Source organism: Macaca fascicularis, chromosome 7 (genome assembly GCF_037993035.2).
Source record: "Macaca fascicularis isolate 582-1 chromosome 7, T2T-MFA8v1.1".
Taxonomy (NCBI): domain Eukaryota; kingdom Metazoa; phylum Chordata; class Mammalia; order Primates; family Cercopithecidae; genus Macaca; species Macaca fascicularis.
The window spans coordinates 149,579,135-149,603,110 of record NC_088381.1 but is presented as its reverse complement, the minus strand read 5'-3'; the positions used below and the strand labels follow the sequence as shown (position 1 = coordinate 149,603,110).

The window sequence follows — 23,976 nt, the reverse complement described above, 5'->3', positions numbered from 1 at the left end:
ACACACATATATACACACACACACGCATACACACACACATATATATGATATAGATATATAGTTTATATAGCTTTTATATACTTTATATATATATAGTTATAAACTATATATGTGGTAATTCTTATTTTTGAGACAGGGTTTTCCTCTGTCACCCAAGTTGGAGAGGTGGACTACATCGGCACAATCACAGCTCACTGCAGCCTCAGTCTCCCAGACTTAAGCGATCCTCCTACCTCAACCTCCTAGTAGTTGGGACCACAGGTGCCTGCCATTATACCTGGATAATTTTTTTTTTTTTTTTTGTAGAGACAGAGTCTTCCTATGTTGCCCAGGCTGATCTCAAATTTCTGGGTTCAAGGCATCCTCCCACCTTGGCTTCCCACAGTGATGGGATTATAGGCATGAGCCACTGCACCCAGCCTAGGTAAACTTTTTTATTTAAGACATCAGTGGTCATTCATGACTGCTAATTTCCGCTTTCATAAACTACCCCCCTACACACACACAACATACACATTCATTGGTATTTGAATAGTTAATTATCTTTGAACCAAAAAAAAAAAAAAGAATTGTATTTAGGGAAATAAAATTCAGATTAAACTAACTTTTATTGAATACCTACACAACAGAAAATATACCAAAGATTCTTAAACAACCTATAAACATATTTGTTGCCACTCAAAATTTCCAGCTGTGGGGTAAATCCAAGCTATCAAATTGGAAAACCAGATATGAGACCTACTCCTGAATACAACTGGGAAAGAATAAAAAATACATTTTTTAAAACTAAGAAATGAGGGTCTTTTGTATGGAAACAGGAATCATGTATCCACTTTGCAACTCTAGAGGAGTGTTTTGAGGTTGTGGCTTGTCATTTGATTATTTAAATACAAGTCCTTTTGTAATTATTTCTATTGTTAATAAATTCCATCCAGCTTGGATGAGGTCATCAACACGTTAATGTGAATTCAGATTTTGAAAGAGAGAACTAGACAGCAGTCACAATCAGGCGCCCGGATTTTTCCCAATTACTGCCCCCAATTATTTCCACACCTATTGCTGACATGTTTAATCTCCTTCTCCTGGCCTAACCGACAGCTCGCATGGAGGAAGAATGCTAGCTAATGCACTGCTCAGCAGAGTGAGGTCCAATTTAAATAATTAGAAGCCCATTTCATTTCCTCTCTCCTTCTTGTAAGCACACTTGAAAGGAAGGAAGTTGCGTGCCCAGGCTTGACGCCTGTAACTTCTTCAAGAATAACTTACCAACCTTCTTAAAGCCCCTTTCCTAACCAGCTGCTCTCTGTCTGTCCCCAAGGACATTGGGGATAAATTAAAGTTATTGGATGATAATCAATAAGCAAGGGTCATCTCTATTGCCTGGCTTAAAGGACTTTGATCTAGCAAATCATCAATTACTGCCACCTATATTAGCCTTCCCATTAACCCATGTGGCCTGAATAGGTCCTCTTATTTTCTAAGTAGGATGAGACAGGAGCTGCACAGCAGCTTCTGCTAATGAAGTGAAGCTGAGGTTCACTTGGGCTTGGGGCCTGTCTCCCATTTCTCCACAAAATGACTTCCCTCGCTCCTCAAGTATTTAGAAATCCTTTTCCATTTGGCAAAGACCTGAGTCATAATTTTGTTGCTTGACAGGAAGGTGTTCATATATGTCCCTTTCGTTGATTGCAGGCCCACAAGGGCCAGACTTCATGAGGTTCTGGTGACCAAGCGTGCTCATTGCTGTCCTGGGACTGCTCCAAGTGCAATTCAAAGATGTCTGTTACAAATGAAGACCCTCTCCTCAGAGATCCTCATTCCCTGCATTTGAGATGGGCCCTGGGAACCTTCATTATTAACTCCTTAATTTCACTTGGACCAACACTGTGATGGTGACAGGCCCAGGTAAGGGCTGCGTTTCAGGAATCTGCATTTTTAATAAGTTGTCTCAGTGATTCCTATGCACATTGAAGTATAAGAACCTCTGTTCTAGAAAAGACATAAGCAAGTTAACAGCTGCCTTGTAAGTAAGGATAAAATAGAGGCTGGATAAAGTAACAAGCAATTTGCTGCAGAAAAGGAAAGAACAGAAGGACATCAGGGATTCATTGAGGTACCCTTTAAGCTGCCTATGAAGGTGACTAGAAGGTGACAGGCAAGAATGGGAGGCAAAATGTTCCAGACAAGAGAAACACATGAGCCACGGCTTATATAATAAGAGTTCAGAGTTTCTCTGGCAATCTGTAAACAATCCAATGAATTGGGACTTGAGGTGAACACTAAGGTTCAAGGTGCGGTGGGAACTGAAGCTGACAAGGAAGTGAGGATTAAGCCACAGAGGTACATGAGTGCTGCTCTTCAGACAATAGTGAAGATAGCTGGTCCAAATATATAAGAATGAATTTATATTAACAGAAATTACTGAGGGATAGAACAGCCCTCTGTCCAGCAAGATGCCCTCGGTTGCTCTGAACAAATAAAAAGGATACAAAAATGATTCAACGTTCGAAAGACTTCTGCCTACTGGCAACTTACTATTTATTGAATCCCATATTGATTGAATGCCTACTATATGCCTGACACAAAAATCAGCTCAGGAAAAACAATACTAAGCCACAAAGACATGGTCTGCCTTTCATTGTAGATTCATGGCTTAACATTTACTCTGTGGCAGGCGATAGACTAACGGGTAAGAAACAAAAATGTTACCCCAAGGAATTTACAGTGTAAAGAGGATTAAGTCAAATACACCTTCACACAGAAACACACACATGCATCTGTGCATGTCATCATAAACCGCAGGAAAGGTAGGAATGAAAGATTACGGGATTCGGTGGAGAAAGACTGCATGAGAGGGATCTTAAAGCAGAGGTAAGATTTTTGACAAAGGGAAGATGGAGCGATACAATATTTTAATCCAAAGGAAAGAAAGAAAGCAGCTGAAGAGAATAGAGAATAAAAACAATGAGGATAAGGATAACAATGACAATGAAGAGGATGCAGATTATGGCAATGACTAAGTGCCAGACACTGACGTAGGACATACATTCCTATCCCTTCCCCTCCCAGTAACCCTTCAAAGCAGGCGATATTACCCTTATTTTATATATAAGAAAAAAAAACTCTTCAGTGGGTTAAACTTCTAAAGATGACAAAGCAAGTAAGTAAATGAATCTAGACTCATTCATATTCATTCATTCAATTTACTGAATATATATTCATTGTGCAGCTACTATATGGTATGAAAGGCAGATCTGTCTTAAACCAAGGTTCCTATAATTTTTCTCTGCAACAGCTTAAAATTTAAACAAATAAAATTAGCTCTAGTAAATGACTGCATGAACAAGAAGATGAGGATTATAAGAAAGAATAATGATATTTATAGCTAGCATGTTTTACGTCTTTCAAAGCATTTTTACATGCATTATACCATTTAATCTCCACAAACGTCTTTAAAACAAAGATGAAAAAAATGTCTAATGCCTGGTAAACATTGTGTATTAGATGCTGAATCTTTCATCTTTATTTTGATTCTTAAAACCTTCTATTCTTAAGGTTTTTTAATAGTTCTCTTTTTTCAATTTTTTTATTTTAATCAAAATATTGTTCTACTGTTTTAAAGAGGAAAAAGAACAAAAATGGTTCATACTCCAATATTTTAAAATAAAATAAAATAATATTTTATAAATTTTATTTTAAAATAAAATAATATTTTATAAATTTTATTTTAAAATAAAATATTGTTAGTGAGGCTGATTTGAGTAATAGACTCCCATCCTACTGCTTATTCTACTGATATCCAAGTATCCCATTAATATTTCTTAATATTTTATTTTAAAATAATTTTAAATTTATAAAAATATTACAAAAACAATACAGAGTTCTAGTAGTTTCTTTAATCAGCTTCCCCTAATTTGGACAACTGACAACTTGGGTGGGATCACAAGACCAGCTGAGCCAGTTTCTCGGTATAGGTTACCTGTCCAGGTGGTGCCAGTTGGTTCCTCAGAATGAAGGGTCTGGAAAATACCTCAAACACCAATTTTAAGTTTTACAATAGTGATGGTATATATAGGAGCACTCGAGGAGTTTACAAATCTCATGTCTTCTGGCTACAGTGGTGGATATCCTCTAACTATACTTGCATCTCAGCAGAGTTCATGCCCCTCTCATAATCCTACTCTTGCGGACTTTTATTAGTGTTGTAAAGGTGATTTCTTTTTTGAGACAGAGTCTCACTCTGTCGCCCAGGCTGGAGTGCAGTGGCCCAGTCTCGGATCACTGCAACCTCTGCCTCCCGGGTTCAAGCGATTCTCCTGCCTCAGCCTCCCGAGTAGCTGGGATTACAGGTGTCCACCACCACACCCAGCTAATCTTTGTATTTTTAGTAGAGACAGGCTTTCACCATGTGAGCCAGGCTGGTCTCGAACTCCTGACCTCAGGTAATCCACACACCTCGGACTCCCAAAGTGCTGGGATTACAGGCATAGCCACCGCACCCAGCCAATAAAGATATTTTCAAACCCAATAAATAAGTGGGTACTTTTGGAAATGGCTATCATCATTCTTGATTTAAGGTTAAATTATAAAGTTCTCCCAAAGTGAGCTTGGCTATGTCCAGGAATGAACAAGAACAGTTTAGAGGTTAGAAGCAAGATGGAGTCAGCTTTGTCAGATTTTTCTTACTGTCATAATTTTGCAAAAGCAGTTTCAATATTATTGTTACCTATTATGTTGCTCAAATTGTCCACTTTAGCTGTTGGGAGCTCTTTTAGGTTGGCTTATTTGTGACACTGCCTCACCTTTTTATTATTTTTTTAGAACTTTTTTACTTTCTGATACTGTTAAGATGCTCCAGGCTCATTTTGTATTTCTGTGCCCCAGCCTTAGAATCAATCATTTCTGAAATGAGGAGCCATAATTTTGAAACCACCTTTGCAAAAATTATAACTAAGAAAATTATGACAGTGAAAGAGATCTGACCTAACTGACTCCATCCTGCTTCTCACCTCCAAGCGGTCCTTGTGCATTCCTGGGCACAGACTGAACTCACTTTGGGAGGAACTTAACTTGAAACAAAGATGATAACAGTCCTTTCCCAAAGCAAACCCCCTTCCTGCCTGGGGACAAAACTACCTTTGCAGAACTAACAAATTAGCCACAAGACTAGAAATTATGGTTTACGAATCATGTGACTAGAAGCTGCAAGATTCTGAACCTCCCCAAATAGCTCCTTGGGATAACATCACTATTGTAAAATCTAAGATCAGGGCTTGAGATATTTTGCAGACCCTGTACTTGATGAATCAGCTGGTACCATCCAGATCAATAAACTGGCTTATCTAGTCTTGTGACTCCCACCCAGGAAGTGACTCAGTGCAGGAGGAGAGCTTCAACTCCCTGTGATTTTATCTCCAACCCAACAAATCAGCACTCTCCACTTTCCGACTCCCTATCCACCAAATTATCCTTAAAAGCTCTGATCCCTGGCCGGGCGCGGTGGCTTGCACCTGTCATCCCAGCACTTTGGGAGGCTGGGGGTGGGGAGCGGATCATGAGGTCAGGAGTTAGCGACCAGCCTGGCCAACACAGTGAAACCTCATCTCTACTAAAAATATAAAACTTAGCCAGGTGTGGTGGCAGGTGCCTGTAGTCCCAGCTACTCAGGAGGCTGAGGCAGGAGAATCTCTTGAACCCAGGAGGCGGAGGTTGCAGTGAGCTGAGACTGTGCCATTGCACTCCAGCCTGGGTGACAGAGTGAGACTCCATCTCAAAAAAAAAAAAAAAAAAAAAAAATTCTAATCCCTGAGTTTTCAGGGACACTGATTTGAGTAATAACAAACCTCTGGTCTCCTGTACAGCTGGCTCTGTGTGAATTAAACTCGTTCTCTCTTGCAGTTCTCCTGTCTTGATAAATCAGCTCTGTCTGTGCAACAGGCAAGAAGAACCTGTCTGGTGGTTACAATTTCTTTTGTCAAAGAATGAGATTTAGAAACCAAGATATGAGTCCTCACTGCTACAGAGTATTATTGTTCCCTGGACCTTTAGGTAGACCTGGTAGGAAAATATATGTTATATACTAATTCATGCATATACGCCTATTTATATTTATCAACTTATATAGGTACATATTGGAAACCATGAGTTCATACTGATACTTCCAGTTCCATTCCAGCACCACAAGGTCGATTCTGTCCCCCTTTCTTGGATATAATTTCTTTTTCCAACAATGAGAAACCTGGCTTTCATTAACTACAATATAGTCCTTTCTTGTTCAGTCCTAGAATCAAGTGTTTCACTACAGAATTGCTCAACAACACTCTGACAAAAAGATGTATTAACTAGAGTACAGTATGCATGTGCCTTTGAGAGGTGATGCTGGCTGAGCTTCTGGGTCGGATGGGGGACTTGCAGAACTTTTGTGTCTAGCTAAAGGATTGTAAATGCACCAATTAGCACTCTGTAAAATAGCACTAATCAGCACTCTGTGTCTAGCTAAAGGATTGTAAATGCACCAATCACCACTCTGTAAAATAGGCCAATCAGCACTCTGTAAAATGGACCAATCAGTGCTCTGTAAAATGGACCAATCAGCACTCTGTAAAATGGACCAATCAGCAGGATGTGGGTGGGGCCAAACAAGGGAGAAAAAGCTGGCCCCCTGAGCCAGCAGCACTTTGTTCTTTTGCTCTTCACAGTAAATATTGCTGCTGCTCACTCTTTGGGTCCACACTACCTTTATGAGCTGTAACACTCACTGTGAAGGTCTGTGGCTTCACTCCTGAAGTCAGCAAGACCACAAACCCACTGGAAGGAAGAAACTCTGGACACATCTGAGCATCTGAAGGAAAAACTCCAGACAAACCATCTTTAAGAACTGTAACACTCACCACGAGCTTCCGCGGCTTCATTCTTGAAGTCAATGAGACCAAGAACCCACCAGAAGGAACCAATTCCGGACACACCTTCTTCCCATTTTAGCCTTATAGCATCTAGTCAAAATGCTATTTCCCAAAGTTACCTAAGTTCATGTTTTCTGCATCCCCTTGAAAGAAATCAAAATATTTTATCCTAAAATGTATTCCTTGGACATTTTGAGATGGCTGCCACAAGGCCAGTCAACTGAAGTTGCCCTGCAAAGCTGTCTTCTGTGGTGGAAATTTTCATCTGTAGAGAATTTCCATTAATCCAGTCAGCTCTTCTCCTATCCGGATCCAAGAAAGATTAAGTCTGACACCTTTAAAGGTCTGAAAGAAACATTTACCATCTATTATCTCTAATGACTCCTACCTGTGAAGTTTCATCTACATAACAAGACCACCTTTGTAGCCAAGACTCTTCCTTTCTCCTATAACCTGCCTTACCGCTAAAATTTACTTCCATAACTTGTTCTTGGCCATGCCCTGAGTGCACATTCTTTCTGTAGCCTTAAAATGATGTATAAGCTTCTGTACCTCACTCGGGAGTGATATGGTTTGGCTCTATGTTTGGCACTCAAATCTTACTGCGCATTGTAATCCCCAGGTGTTGAGGGAGGGGCCTGGTGGAAGGTGATTAGATCATGGGGGCAGTTTCCCCCATGCTGTTCTCGTGATAGTGAGTGTGTTCTCGCAAGATCTGATGGTTTTATAAGGGCCTCTGTCACACTTCACACGCCTGCGTGCTCTTTCTCCTGCCACCTTGTGAAGAAGGTGCTTGCTTCCCTTTCACCTCCCACCGTGATTGTAAGTTTACTGAGGCCTTCCTAGCCATAGGAAACTGTGAGTCAATTAAACCGCTTTCCTTTATAAATTACCCAGTCTCAGGGAAGTTTTTTATAGCAGTGTGAAAATGGACTAATACAAGGGGGTTAGGTCTTCATTCTAAAGGCTCCCATGTATACATGCTAAATAAATTTGTATGCCTTTTCTCTTATTTTTAATTTTTCTTGTTTGTTTTTTGACCCAGTCTTGCTCTGTCACCTGGGCTGGAGTGCAGTGGCATGACTACAGCTCACTACTTCTTCAGCCTCCTGGGCTCGAGCATCCTCCTCAGCCTCTGGGGTAGCTGGGACTACAGGTGCATGCCACCATGCCCAAATTTATTATTTTTGTATATTTTTTAGAGACAGGGTTTCACCATGTTTCCCAGGCTGGTCTTGAATTCCTGAGCTTAAGCAATCTGCCCGCCTCAGCCTCCCAAAGTGATAGGACTACAGGCACGAGCCCTGCCCTTTTGTTACCGGCAGTGAGTCCCTACAAGTCTGCAGCAACCTCAGTTCTTGCCCCTCAGAAGAATTTGACCAAAGAGCATAAGGCAGAGTGAGAGATGGTGGGAAGAGCAGGGGTGAAAGTTTATTAGAAAGCGTTAGACCAAGAATGAAAGGAGGTACACTTGGAAGAGGGCTGAGCACTTGAGAGATCAAGTGTACCATTTGACTTTTGACTTGGGATTTTACGTGTTGGCATTTTCCAGGGTCTGCGTTACTCCTCTCCCTCCTGATTCTTCTTTTGATGTGGGCTGTTTGCTCGCATAGTGGCCTGCCACCACTTGGGGCGGGGTGGGGGAGGACCACATGTTTACTGGAGTTGTACACATGCTCACTTGAGGCATTCTTCCCTTAGCAGTGGAATGTTCCTAGAAAGTCATATACCAGTTGAACTCTGCCATTTGGCCTCTTAATCCGCATGTGTGAGCCCGCTCGCCCACTTCCTGAGATCTTATTGGGAAACTGCTGATCAACAGTTTCAGGTGTTTCTATCTGTTGGGGGACTGCCTTTGCCTCGTGCTGGCTGCAACCACTTATTATTTTAGAAATTAGTAACTGCCTGACCATCACCTGATGGTTGCCTGTAGTTGCTGCGAAATGGGGGCATCTCCTGCCCCGCTCATGTCTGCCTGACTACCTACTGTAAGAGTTTCCTCATATTAATCTGCCTTTTGCAAGCTGATTGGTTTTTTGGGGGGGAATGCAAATCTTCAGAGGGCCAAGGGGAACCCTTCAGCCTTCAGTGTGGTTATGGTCTTCATTTGTAATACTGAAACCACCCCCATAGGGTGGACAAAAATTGCACGCTGGATTCTGGACAGAAATATAGTTATAACTAGAATTAATTTGCATCCACATTTTTCCTATAGACAGGATTTTTCCTATAGACATTAGAATCACAGGCTTTTGTTTAAAGATTGCTTAAGATGTTTTTCAGACCCTGAATTCCAGCAACCAGTTTGAAGACCCTCACAGAGGAGGGAGATCAGCATTAGAATACAGCTTCTTTATCTCCCTGTGCCATGACTTAACCCTGTACTCTTTCTTTTTCTTTTTTTTTTTTTTTTTTTTTTTTTTTTGAGATGGAGTTTTGCTCTTGTTGCCCAGGCTGGAGTGCAATGGCACAATCTTGGCTCACTGCAACCTCCACCTCCCAGGTTCAAGTGATTCTCCTGCTTCAGCCTCCTGAGTAGCTGGGATTACAGGCATGTGCCACCAGGCTGGGCTATTTTTGTATTTTTAGTAGAAACGGGGTTTCTCCATGTTAGTCAGGCTAGTCTTGAACTCCCGACCTCAGGTGATCCGCCTGCCTCGGCCTCCCAAAGTGCTGGGATTACAGGCATGAGCCACCACGCCCGGCCTACCCTGTACTCTTTAACCAATCAATGGTCTCCATACTTTAGCCCACTCCAAAGCCCTTAAGGACCCTAGCCCCAAACTCATCAGGGAGATGGATTTGAGGTTTCCTCCCATCTCTTTGTTCTGCGACCCCATGATTAAACGTCTTTCTCTGCTGCAAACCCAGTGTCTCAGTATACTGACTTGCTGTGTGCAACAGGCAATGAAAATATTACAGTTACTTAGGTTTATTTGTTTCTGTTTGTATCCTTTTGGGGTCTGTCCCCCTAACTCCACATCCTGCTTGATGTATTTATTTTGGGAGTTACGTAAAGCATTATTCATTCCTAATTTCCTTTTAATCAGTTTAGAGATATAGACCCCCTACTGAGCACCTACCATGTGCCAGGGACAGTCTAGGTATTTTTATTACCTGTTATATGACTATAAAAACATAATATGACATTTTATATGTCAATACCTGGGTTATAAAGCTTTATGCCAAGATTTCAAAACTGATTTACTTTAACCCCTGAAAGGTGATGCTCCTTTTATATCCTTTTATCCCATTTCTTAATGGTTTACCAGCTCTGTGGATCTGTAGATTCTTTGGCTCTACTTATATAAATAGCCTAAAAATATATCAGGAATGATGAGGCTTTCTCATGAAACTGTGCTTTCTCATGAAACACTAATGGAATGTTACCTGTTTTTGTTTTTTAATTAGCAATCATTTTTTATAATTCACACTCTAAAATGAAAATGTTGACACAATATTTGTGAATACAAATAAAGACTTAGCACTCTTGAGGGCTCCATTCATTTCAATTGGGGCTTTTAGAAGACAGAGTTTTAAGTTTACAAGGACTTTTTGAAAGGCGACCACGAGTTGGTCACTGGCTCTGCCTGATGTAGGCCCCTGTCCTCACACAAGACACAAATGAGTTGGGAGAATTATAAAGTAGAATGGATAATGTGCAATTTTTAGGTCAAAATTGCTGTGCACCCTTAGGTAAATTTCTTCTTGTCTCTGAGTTGCAATTTCTTCATTTGTTAAGAGGGATACATTATATAAGTTACATATGTTATTTATATCATTTATATAAATATATATCATTTATATATCTACTACACATTATATACATTATTTATCTCCCTTTACAATGAGGTAATAGAATCATTGCGATAATGAAATTATATGTGCCAAAATATTTTTAAGTTTTCAGCACATGTAAAGTACTCAGAAAATGTCAGCTATTGTTAGTACCATTATAATTTCATTGCTATTTAAAACAACAGTAGCATATGTCGTTCAATAATCCATAGTGTTTATTTGTTTAAAAAAAAACAGATTTGTCATCTGGGATGGAGAAGAGACAGAGAAAAAGAATGTTTATTAGACCTCATAACAATCTAATCCTGATAATAACCCATGAAGGTAGATACTAATAAACTCATCTGTAAAACAAGGATAAGTAACCTGCCCAAGGTCATGCAACTACTAAGTGACAAGGCTAAGTACTAATCTAGATCTCACTATTAACGAGGGATACTGGGCAGTGAGTTAGCTCTTTTAGAAGTAGATATGCTTGGCCAGGCACGGTGGCTTGCGCCTGTAATCCTAGCACTTTGGGAGGCTGAGGTAGGTGGGTCACCTGAGATCAGGAGTTCGAGACCAGCCTGGCCAACATGGCAAAACCCCATCTCTACTAAACATACAAAAATTAGCCAGGCTTAGTGGCAGGTGCCTGTATTCCCAGCTATTTGGGAGGCTAAGGCAGGAGAATCGCTTGAACCTGGGGGGCGGAGGTTTCAGTGAGCCGAGATCATGCCACTGCACTCCAGCCTGGGCGAAAAAGCAAAACTGTCTCAAAAAATAAAAATAAGTAGATGCTTGAGCTTTAGAACAATGTCCTGAATTTTTTTGTGGAGAAGAATGTCCAACTAGCCTCCAGAATAGAACCCTACAATATGGCAGAATCACTCCAGAGCATAGCGTATGTACAACTGGGCAAACGAGACTCAGAACACGACCTAGTTCCTGAGTAGGAACATTCATTCATAGGGTCCTCTTAGGTAAGTCAATTCCACATTCTAGATTTTTCAGATCAGAATTCATCCCACATTCTGTGTCATTATCACCATGTGCATTTTTGAGCTAGTTACCATTTTCACAGATCTAAGATATTGCGGAAGAATTCCTACAAGTCTAGACTTGACATCTCAAACTGGCAACTTGTCTTTCAAAGCCTGCAGACCCACCTTCTTCAGGAGACATTACCAAATCAAATCTGAATGCATCTCAATGCTGCATGTTGGTTTCCAGGCTCCTCCTGCCCCCTGAGTCACCATTCCTCCTTATTACTTTTTAGACCAACCTGCTCTTTATCCTTCATCCATATACCTTATGTGCTGGGCACCTAAGAGTGTTTATGTTAATCAGGTCCCACTCCAGATTGATTGAGAATATCTGGAGCTGGGGCCAGGATAGAGATTTTAAAGGCTGCCCTTGCCCAGGTGTTTCTAATGAACAACCAATGTTAGTCACAGCTCTAGTCCCTGCTCTCAATCCAAACATCAATCTTTCTTTCTCTTGTAAACTCCTTCTCTTTGTAGTGAGCTGAATAGTGTCTGCTCCCCTCCAACAAATTAATGTTCATTTGGAACCTTAGAAAGTGACCTTATTTAGAAAGTCTTTTTTTTTTTTCTTTTGAGACGAGTCTTGCTCTGTTATCCAGGCTGGAGTATGGTGTGGTGATCTGGGCTCACTGCAACCTCCCTCTCACAGGTTCAAGTGATTCTCGTGCCTCAGCTTCCTGAGTAGCTGGGATTACAAGTGTGTACCACAACGCCCAGCTAATTTTTGTATTTTTAGTAGAGACAGGGTTTCACCATGTTGCCCAGGCTGGTCTTGAATTCCTGACCTTGGGTGATCTGGCCGCCTTAGCCTCCCAAAGTGCTAGGATTACAGGCGTGAGCCACGGCACCTGGCAAAAAGACAGGGTTTTTTTTAGATGTTATTAGGCCAGGGTGTCAAAATGAAGTGTTCCTGAATTTAAGGTGAGCCCCAAATCTAAAGACTGGTGCATATGAGAAGAGAAGACATAGGAAAACACACAGGGAAGACAGTGATGAGGCGAAGACTGGACTAATATAGCTCCAAGCCACAGAATGCCAAAGATCGCCAGAAGCCACCTCTGGGATAAGGCAAGGAAGGATTCTTTCCTAAAGTCTTCTGAGGGAGCACGACCCCACTGACACCTTAACTTTAGACTTCTAGCCTCCAGAATTGCAAGAGTATAAATTTCTGTTGTTTTAAGCCACCCAATTTGTGGTAATTTGTTAGGGCAGCCCTGGGAAACTAGGACGCCCTACAACAAACTCACCTAATGTCTGCTGAGAATTGCTCAGATATTCTAAATGTCCATGGATGTCCTCGTGCCTCCAGAATTAAGTTGAAAATATTCTAACACTTAAGGGGCACCAAAGGGACTATAACAAGGAGGTAACTGTTCACTTGAGACACAGTCAGAGAGTCATGAGACACTAGGGTCTTCCAGGGGCCCATGGAACCAGTGAGCTGGCCCAGATCCAGGCTTCCCTAATGCATCTTCTCATCACTTCATTTCCTTTCCATTAGTGGCGGTGGAGGACATGACTTATCTTTAGTGCCAAAGACACTAAGAGAATGAACTCTTCCTGGTAACTAATTAAGGTTTTATTGCCTTCTCTCCCATCATCTCCTCTCTTTTCTGTTGTTTCTGTGCAGGTTTCACTTTTTGTAGTTCTGTTTTTGACTTCTGTTTCCTCTTCCTTTCAGCAGATGGAAAGGCAGCTCAACATGTGAGAAGCCAGTCTTAACTCCCCGCGGGCAACAGCTGCTTCCAGAAAACAGCCCTGTAATTGTCACCATCAGATCCATACATTTTCAAGGGAAGTTGGTCCCACACCAGAAGTCATAGTTGAATCACCAGCAGTAATGCAAGGACATACTGGTTGCTTCTTGGCTTTTCCAACCCTCTGCTATGCCTGAACATCTTTGTGAAAGTCCAGGAACAACAAATAAGCTTAAGGATAAAAGTCCCCCAGCCACACCGCCACAAACCCCTGTTAAACTCATGCATGACTTGTGGAATCCTTTCCCCCACTGTCACTAAAAGGCCTTTTACGTTTTCCCTCCTTAAAACACCAGTTTACTGAATGGAATGCTAGTTCCTAAATATTTGCTACACACACAGCTGTATATAGAGTTCCCAGGGGATGATTTTTTTCTTGTCATCTTTTAAAACTCCAGTTACATGTTGATTTAATTATCTTCTCTCTAGATTCCTCTACCAAAGTACAGTTCCTACTGGAAGACAATGATCTGACCTAACCTACTGTTGGCTGAAGGTGAGAGAACTCTGGCATTGAGCTATATTTTAAATGTCCGTCTTCCTTATTAATAGGGTTGGTCCACAATGAAAATAGCAAAAAGGATGAAAAACCCAGTGGGGAAGAGTAATTCTAATAGCTCAGCCATGTGAATGTTTCCTACTGCTAATACTTCGCAGAAATGTCTCAGACCAAATGCCTTTACCTATGTGGTCCTCAGGCTTTTCTGTACATTCATATTACTTAAGGAGCTTTTACAAATCCTGATGCCCAGGTGATCACCCACCCCCAACCCCAGAGCAATTAGATGAGAATGCCTAGGCTTAGGAGCTGGGTATCCATATTTGTTGTCCAGTTGGTTTCAATATGCAGCAAAGTTTGGAACACAGATTAGTTACCAAAATGACCAAATATTTAGATCTTACCATGGCTCTAAAACTCTGCAAAACAGAAATGAGATTATCTCCCCCTCCCTCTCAGAAATAGATTTTCAAAGACAAGGGACTTTGAGATCCTTAGAGAAAGATATTATGTAAATACAGGCTATTATTATTGCAAGTTGGCAGGTGTCTGGGACATATATTTCATTCTCTTTAATCATCCAAACGAGGCCAAATGTCCCAGGGATGTGGAATCAGCCCATCATTATGCCTAATAGGTACCAAGGATCCAAATGCAGGTGTGATGAGAGGCAGCAGGAGCAATCATTGAGCTCATTTCTACCACTGGGGCAAACTTCAGCTACACACTTTATTGGAGGCAAACCGCCCCCCGCCAAGATCCAGAATCTGCTGCTATTCACTTCTGGCTCAGCAATGTGCACTGCAGTGCAAGCGGCCTTTTCTTCACTGACTGATAATATGAAAAGGAATAGACCTTATCCTTTTCTCTGATGCACATCTCGAATCATCATGCAAAATGAGAGTTTAATATTAATCCACTCATCTGAGTCTAATTCAACATAAAACATACCCCAATCTAACGATAAAGCCTAGAACTGCTGATGTACCACACAGTAACCTCCTGAGTCTTGCTTTTTCTTCAGCAGTAACTATGGCAATAAAAGGTTGGGGGAGAGTATAAATATTTAAGGACCAAAATAAATCTTTAAACGTTGAACAACCAGGTTATGTGATGGGTAAACTGGCGACTGGTCCCGAGATGGCAGCTCGTCGAATAATGATAGAAACAGCAAAACCTTGGCCATTCCTTTCCTATCAGTGCAGCATTAGTGCATGTCAGCTTTGTAATAGCTTAACCGGCTAGAGCTAGCAGATGGTGTTTTTATGGCCCTATATAAACAGTATTAAGTCATTTTAACTCTTTCTCCATAACTCAGGTTTCCAATCTAGGTTGCAGTTGTCCACCTCTTATCCTCGGAGATGCTCATGAGGAAGAGTACTAACATTTATTGAGCACCCGTTATATACCAGACACTTCTCATAGGGATTTATTAACTCCAATTTACAGAGAACGGCTACTAAGGGCAGAGCCAAGATTTGAACTGATTGTTTGATTCCATTGCTGTGGTTCCTCCCACTATTGGCATATCATTCTGAACCTCTATTTTTGTTGATGAAATGCACAGGAAGGAGAAAAGCAATTGAAGATGTCTGTTGAGTGATTACCCTCATAATCCGTGACTAAGAACATCCAAATCAGCATGGCTTGTTGCTGTCTGAAATTATTACTACTTAGGGTTTTTCACGTGTTATTTCATGTATTGATTATTCTGTTTTACACTTGCAAGATGTATTGTCTCTTCAGAAATAAAACTTTATCACTTGCTTCATCAATTAATTTCGCAATGCATTGATTAAACTCCTACTTAAGCATTTCAGCATTTTAAAACATTTTTAAAAAGGTAAAATCAGGACTCTCATGTGAATGATATGCCAAGGTTTTATTCAACTCATTAATTAATGAAGGAACAAGTGAGGTGTATATAGCCATTTTAATAAATGAATGTTAGAATAAGATTGCTGGCTTACATATGAAATTGACTAATGTCTTACCACAACCTTTGGGGTTAGCACTTCCAAGAGACAGGTTATTATTTGCATCTCTACGGGACAAAATTAACAAATTAACCTGTGCCCCTACAGAATTGTAAAACAGTCCAGCCAACAGAAAGTCAAGCCAAGACTAGGGCTTAAACATGCAGTAATCCCTTTTATTTCTAAGTTTCAATTTTCCTGACATTGTTCAGACACTGAAGTAGAAGATGTATGCATAGACAGTGACTGGGAAAACCTAGTCACTGAAAAGTCCTATAGCAAAGTTTCAGAGTACACAACTTGGAAACATTCATATCTTAAAAGGCACCTATAAATTATCAAATAATAATGTAGTATAAATTGTATGCATTTATGCTAAAAATCAAAGTTAGGGGAGAAGTAGTATAAGTTGGGCTAAGGAAGGAAGTCATCTTCAGAGCTTGGTAGAACTTGTAGGGTGTGGTTTAATGAAGATGAAAAAGAAGGGGTATCCAAATGGGAAGAACAGCATGACAGTAAAAGCAAGCACAGAGGTAGATGTACGCAACATTGGTTCACAGCCGTGGTAGCAAATTGCTTTCACCTGGGGAGCTTTTTAAACTGATCCCCAAGCTGCACTGATACTAATGAAATTAGAATCTCCAGGGATGAGGCAAAAGCCACAGTAGTTGCTGAAGCTCCCCAGGTGATTTCAATGGGCATTTGCAGCTACTCAACTGTGGCCCATGGACTGACAACCACTAGCAGTACCTAGGACTTCGTTAGACCTGCAGACACCAGCACCCGCTCCCTGACCTACTCAATCAGAATCGCGTACATCAACAAGATCCCCAGGTGATTAGTAGGCACATCAAAATTTGGGAAGCTGCAAGATACTCTGCAGACAGCTCCAACCATCCCTAAACATAAGAATCACCTGGAGCACTTGATTTACCTTGCAACTTCCCAGACCCATCCCTTAGAGAACTGGAGTTGTAAAATAGTCCAGTGGATAGAAAGTCAAGCCAAGACCAGGGCTTAAACATGCAGTAATCTCTGCTTATTTCTAAGTCTGGATAATTTTCCTGACATTGTATAGACACTGAAGTAGAAGATGTATGTATAGACTGTGATTGGAAAAACCTAGTCACTCTCTGCAAAGCTGTACAGTAAAGGGCGTTGAGACATTCCAAGATAGAGCCAAGAGAAGATAAGATTTATCAAGCACTTACATGTTAGTCTTATCAAAGAAGTTTGAGAAACATTGAAAAGAGTTCTCCATTTTTGGGACCAGTAAGTTGATAGCCTTGCGTATCAGACTAACAGAAGTTCGGCTTGATCTGATGATGGTTCTCAGCTCTAGTTACATAGAGAATCACCTGGGGAAGCTTTTCAAAATTACACATATCTGGATCCCACTCACAAAGACTGCTTGGGTACAGTATGGAACTTTGTTATGTTTGTTTGTTTTTGTTTGTTTGGTAGTTGTTTGTTTTGAGATGGCATTTCACTCTGTCACCCAAGCTGGAGTTTAATGGCGTGATCTCAGCTCACTGCAACCTCCACCTCCCGGGTTCAAGCGATTCTCCTGCCTCACCCTCCCAAATAGCTGGGATTACAGGAATGCACCATCACGCACAGCTAATTTTTGTAGTTTTAGTAGAGAGGGGGTTTCACCATGTTGGCCAGGCTTGAACTCCTGACCTCAGGTGATCCACCCACCTCGGCCTTCCAAAGTGCTGGGATTACAGGTGTGAACCATTGCGCCCAGCCTGTCTGTTATTAATGTACAGTCAGGATTGGAAAAACCACTGTTTTAAGAAGCTACCTCCCCTTGAAGAAGGGAAAAAAGTGATTAAATGTTATTTTATATCATGTTAACTGACAAAATATTGATTAGGTGTTAGAAAAATCTAAAGATACCTACCAGTTATATGATGGTGATCAAGTACTGGAGATGGTTGTTGGAATGGAGAGGAAAGGATGAGTCTGTGAGAACAAAGATCAGAAGAAGTTAGTAACTAATTAGAACTATGAAATGGAGGAAATATGGAGGGTTATTGGAATATGCCTACAACTTTGTAAGGAGAAAGAGGAGTTGGAATAGAATCCACCCATATTGGGAAATTGGGAAAAGGAATCAGTTTGACGGGTAAATGTATTGAGTCCAGTTTTAGACTGTACATTAAGAACAGACAGGCCAGGCGCAGAGGCTCACACCTGTAATCCCAGCACTTTGGAAGGCTGAGGTGGGCAGATCACCTGAGGTCAGGAGTTCGAGACCAGCCTGGTCAACATGGTGAAAACTTCCCATTCACATGTTCTCACTCATAAGTGGGAGTTAAACAATGAGAACACGTGGACACAGGGAGGGGAACATCACACACCAGGGCCTGTCACAGAGTCGGTGGCAAGGGAAGGGAGAACATTAGGACAAATACCTAAGACACGCAGGTCTTAAAACCTAGATAATGGGTTGATAAGTGCCACAAACCACCATGGCACACATATACCTATGTAACTAACCTGCACGTTCTGCACGTGCATCCCAGAACTTAAAGTAAAATTTTAAAAAACTGAAAATAAAACAAACACATAAAATATAAGGGTATGGTGTAAGCCATGAGGAAAGTGTTGCTATGATAATAAATTATCACTAAATATGAAGTAAAATAAAGTCATATAGCCTGGGCAACATGAACTAGGTTTCAGCAGAAAATCCAAAATAACCACCAGGGCTACAAGGGGTAGGAGAGGGTAGCTCTGCCTATATGAAGAGAGGCAAGGGACTGAGGAAGATTGCTTTGGTACAGGGCAAATCAGGGCAGGACAGCATTAAAAAAAAAAAAAAAAAGGAAGAAATAGTGGTTGAAGCACTATTTCGTGTTGAAGCATTAAAGCGTGAGTGAAAATAAAGACTGAGAACAAACACAGAGGTTATTCAGAGCTTTTGATAGCAATGGAGACAGCCAACATCATGTGTGTTTGGTAGAGACTCACAGCTCAATAAGAAGTAGGAAAACTTTATAGTGAAAGAAAGGGAAAGTTTAGGTATGCCTTCACTGGAGGTGCTGGCACAGAGAAGCTGAAGGCAGCTGACTGGAAGAGGGGCATTCTATGGGACTGATTGTTTTGGGGAGCATATTTGGCTTTCTCTGGTTGGTTCCGAGTTGAAGGTAGGACTGAAAATTCGGGAAGCTGACAGTCATGCCAACCAAATCCTGATCATTCTGGTCCAATTGCGGAAGTTGTAGGTATATGTTCCATGGACATATATGGTCTGAACATTTTCCACTTGTATGTAATATCCTGCACTATCAGGTTTTTTAAAAAATGATTTAAAAAAAAAACCAGATTGTTTAAATGACTTTTTCACCTAGCTCAGTGCATTCAATCCTGTTTGGCCACATCCACATCCATGCTTACCCTTTGAGATCTTTTCAGATATTGTCTCATTTGGAGTCTACTTTAGAAAAGGAAAACTGTTGGGCCGGGCGCAGTGGCTCAAGCCTGTAATCCCAGCACTTTGGGAGGCCGAGACGGGCGGATCACAAGGTCAGGAGATCGAGACCAGCCTGGCTAATACGGTGAAACCCCGTCTCTACTAAAAAAAAAAAAAATACAAAAAACTAGCCGGGTGAGGTGGCGGGCGCCTGTAGTCCCAGCTACTCAGGAGGCTGAGGCAGGAGAATGGCGTAAACCCAGGAGGCGGAGCTTGCAGTGAGCTGAGATGCGGCCACTGCACTCCAGCCTGGGCGACAGAGCGAGACTCCGTCTCAAAAAAAAAAAAAAAAAAGAAAAGGAAAACTTTTAAAATATAGGTTTGATTATTATTTAGGTATGGCAAGGCCAACAGATCAGGACATGACTGCCATTGAAGAGACAGTTTGTTATACTCACAGATCTCGAGATGAGAGGAGACCACACGGAGAAGCGCAAGTTATTGTGGTTTCTGCTGCCAGGCACAGGTAAGACAGGGTAAATGATTTAGGATTGGCTAATTGGAATAATTTCAGTGGCTTCTGGTGTAGGGGCTGTCCCTACCTGTCTGGCATGTGGCCTCTGCAGTGATTAGGGCAGGGGATTGTGACACTGAGTGTTGAAGGTGCAACAGAGGAGGTGGTTGGAAGTGTGGGCTCTGGATTGGTCGGTTTGCATGTAAAAAGGTTGCTCCAGATGCTCAAGGGCAAATAAGTGGCTAGCCCTGGAAGGGGCAGTCCCTCGAGAGTCAGCAAGGCCTCAGGGGTCAAAGCATCAAGAATACAAAAAATAAAAGGCATCATGAATGGTAGATGCACCTGAGAGCAGTAACTTAAGAAGAAGAATGTGTGTTTGAAGTTCTAAGCTAAAAAATCCAGAAGCGACCAACCTGGAGACTCATTCCTTATCTGTGAGGAACATCTGGACCCCGGCCCATCCCATGGAATGTGGGCTGCAGCAGGGATCGAGGCCCTTTATTGTGGGTGGAATGAGGGTTGCCATGTGGAGGTTGCTGCGGGGAGGCTGCTAAGCGAACGTGCTGTATAAACTGCATACTTTTTACAAGTGGTTCCAGTTCTCCTGCCCAGCCCGCCACCACTGTACCGTTCCCGTAGGTAAGTTCCCAGTAAGCCCTATGTCTCATTCTCTGGCTCCAGGTCTCTCCTTCAGCCACTTAACCCTAATGCCAGTTCCCATTGAAGTTAATAGGGGTCCAGCACAACACATCATTAATACAGAAAGTATAATAAATGGAAATCCACAGCCCCCATCCTCTATAAACTGCTAACATCACAGTAGTTATGACAGCTACTAGAGTTACTTTATGTGGCATTTCAAACGACAAGAACATTTGACAACACCGTGAATCATTCCATCATCCTGGCTTTGCTGCCTGGGGCATTAATAGAAATACTGAAGCACAAATACCACCAGCCTCCACCCTGTCAAGGCTTTAGCACAAGGTCTTTCATTTCTGAGCCTTCTCGTTTTAGAATAAACTAACGGCAGATTTCTGTTTTCCCTGGTAACTGGAACACTTGAGGGTCAATTAAATGCCTGCCCGTTCATCATATCCTCCTTTTTCATGGTGCCTGAGCTGCTGGAAGCATTGTTTTGCCTTGTTTCTGCAACACCCCAAGGATTTCCCATTGAGGCAACACTTCCCTTGTTTTTTATAAGTGAAAGTTAGGATTAGCACAGATCATTTACCTGAAGCTCATTTTTTTATACCTTTAATGCTTAGGAGATTATCCTCCCTCTTAGAAAAACTCCCTATTAAAGGAGGGCAGTAAACTCTTTTCTGCAGTGGGAGGGAGGGAGACAGAGCAGAGTCTTGCAGTCAGAAAGGCTTGGATTGGATGCTAATTCCGAGGAGCCCACGGCCTCACTGCCCTCCACGTGGCCAGGCATAAAAGCTCTGTTTTATTTTCTAAAATCACAAATTATTTTATAGCAGAATATATTGTACTTGTCTGACTCCCCCATCAGCAAGAAAGCTCCTTAGGGATAGAGATTAGATCTTAAATTCATCCTTTTTATTCCCTAGCCTGCCCTTAAAGAATATTCGTTAAATCGGATTGCCTTATGCAGCACAGCTACCTCGGTGACACTTAAAACTCCACTGCCCTTCTAACTAAGGGACAATGCCAGAGAGCCTGGCTCCCAACAAATAGGAAATAAAAGAGAAATCCCAAACCTCAGAAAACAAGAAGTTCCAGAGTGGCAGCACCCGGTTACAGAGTGAAGGAAAGGAATCACTAATAACAGCAGCAGCAGCGTTTAAAAAAGCCTGTTCTATGCCAAGCACCATCGTCAATGCTTTATTTGTGGTAACCACCATCACTGAACTTCCCTGGAAACAAAGTCTCCCAGTCACCTCTGCGAACCATGAGGTTTGAATCAGAAATCTATTCTTGCTCGTTTCTAGGTTTCCTTGTATATATCGTCATTCCTTGTTTAGAAGTCCTTTTGAAAAAAAAACTTTCAATCCTGCCTATACAAACAAAAAACTTTATTTGCTTGATTTTTGTTTTTCACCTAACATTGGTGAAGACACAGAAAGAATCCAAATGGAATGTGAGTTGGAGACAAGGAGAAGGGAGTCGTGTCAGGGACAACAGAGCCTAGGGATGCTGAGGAAGCCAGGCCAAGCGTGGAAGAGCTCCTCCACAGCAATACTTCCCTCCAGCTTCATCTTTGGCTCCCAGATGCAGGAAGTAATTACGATGCCTTTGCTCATAAAATGCCTGGTTTCTGCCTATCTACACCAGTGTTTTTCTCATTCCTGAACTACACAATAGCAAGGTGAAGATGAGGAAAAATCTTTTTAGAATGCAGTGCAGCTCTGATCCAAAGCATTCAGCCTCTCGCTAATGTTTTCTCTGAGCAGGGAAGAACTTTGTAAGCAATGCCTGGTGCATCTTCACAGCAGCATCACAAAGGCTAAATGTATGGTATTATTCTCTCCATTTACCAAGATGTAAAACAGAGGGGCTTATGGCAATCTGAATGATTCTGCCAAGTCACAGGCAAAGTCTAAGTGCCTGAGATGGAAACGGGGTCTTGGGATTCTTATATCATGTTTGAATCTCCTACACATGGGAACCTGGATTTAGTATTGAATATTGTGCCTGCCAACTGAAGTTCTTTAAAATTAGTACAATGTAAATCCAAGGAAAGGAGCTTGTATTTGTCATTGCAAAAGCAGATACAACTTTAATGTGGCCTTCCCACCTCAATATCTAGCTTCACACCTTGGTCAGTATCATGAGGATGGGATTCTTTAAATATTGAACACCTCCACTACACATCCTATTCCACCGGTCTTTCTGTATCAGTAGGTTAATAGATTGTAAAGTGGAGTATTTAAGGTGATGGACATATCCTTCCTGCCACTATAACGCTATGACTAACCCTGGCCGACACCCTATCTAAGACAAAATATTTCAGCAGCACAAGAAGTATCCAGGTTAATAGCTGAACATTTGCACCTGTCTTGCCCACACAGAAAGTATTCAATAGGCCTCAAATACAGAAATCCTTTAACCTATTGCAAAAGCTCTCAGTAAATAGAAGCAAATGATAGCCTTTAGACAGAACCCAGCATGGAGAAGGAAACTGTATTCCCAATACCTACAGATTTTGCTGGTGTACAATATAGTATTCAGGAAGGGGGTGACAGATACTAGAAGACTGGTTTTTGACAAGTGACCAGGTACATGGTCTGCATTTCTCTGTGAGACATTATAAGCTATTTAATTCTGATCAGTCTACAGCTACAGGCTTTCTGTGTCTGCAGATCATCGTCACCCTCTCTAACACCGCCCTCACCAGAAGTCATTTGTCCTCAATGTAAGATGCTGAATAAAAGGTCTAAGTCCTTATTTTGTGAGATCTTACAATCTTAGCTATGCAACACTGACATCAATAGACTTAAAAAATACATCAATCAGAAACACCTGAACCAGCGTAAGCAATTACACAAATACAAATTTAGGATCAAAAGAACTCAGTGGGCTGGGCGTGGTGGCTCATGCCTATAATCCCAGCACTTTGGGAGGCCGAGGCGGGTGGATCACCTGAGGTCAGGAGTTCAAGACCAGTCTAGCCAACATGGTGAAACCCCATCTCTAATAAAAACACAAAAAGTAGCCTGGTGTGGTGGCAGACGCCTGTAATTCCAGCTCCTGGGATGGCTGAGGCAGGAGAATTGCTTGAACCGAGGGAGCAGAGGTCGCAGTGAGCCGAGATTGCGCCATTGCACTCTAGCCTGGGTGACAAGAGTGAAACTCTATCTCAAAAAAAAAAAAAAAAAAAAAATGAGTCGTGGAGGATGAAGACAGAGTTAGGAAATTCCATTTTCAGACTGATAATAGTACAGAGCACCAAAGGTACAAAATGAATGATCACTGAAACCCACTCTGAAGTTGACCATCAGAAGTGTGGCATAGAAACATTTGTATGACTGACTGACAGGCCTGGACTTCATCTAAACATGTCACTTTGAAAATCAGTTTTACAAAGATTTATGTTTCAGGAGCTCTTCAAATATGGGAAAGA

The 23,976-nt window shown here is 41.6% G+C and overlaps 1 long non-coding RNA gene across 1 annotated transcript; it reads left to right on the top strand.

Annotated features, from left to right (window-relative positions):
• The first annotated feature begins 7,654 nt into the window (after positions 1–7,654).
• On the top strand, positions 7,655–15,660 carry LOC135971672 (uncharacterized). Its single transcript, XR_010587925.2, has 4 exons — positions 7,655–7,724; positions 13,407–13,485; positions 13,912–13,978; positions 15,300–15,660. It is a non-coding gene; the product is annotated as an uncharacterized lncRNA (long non-coding RNA).
• The last annotated feature ends 8,316 nt before the right edge of the window (positions 15,661–23,976 follow it).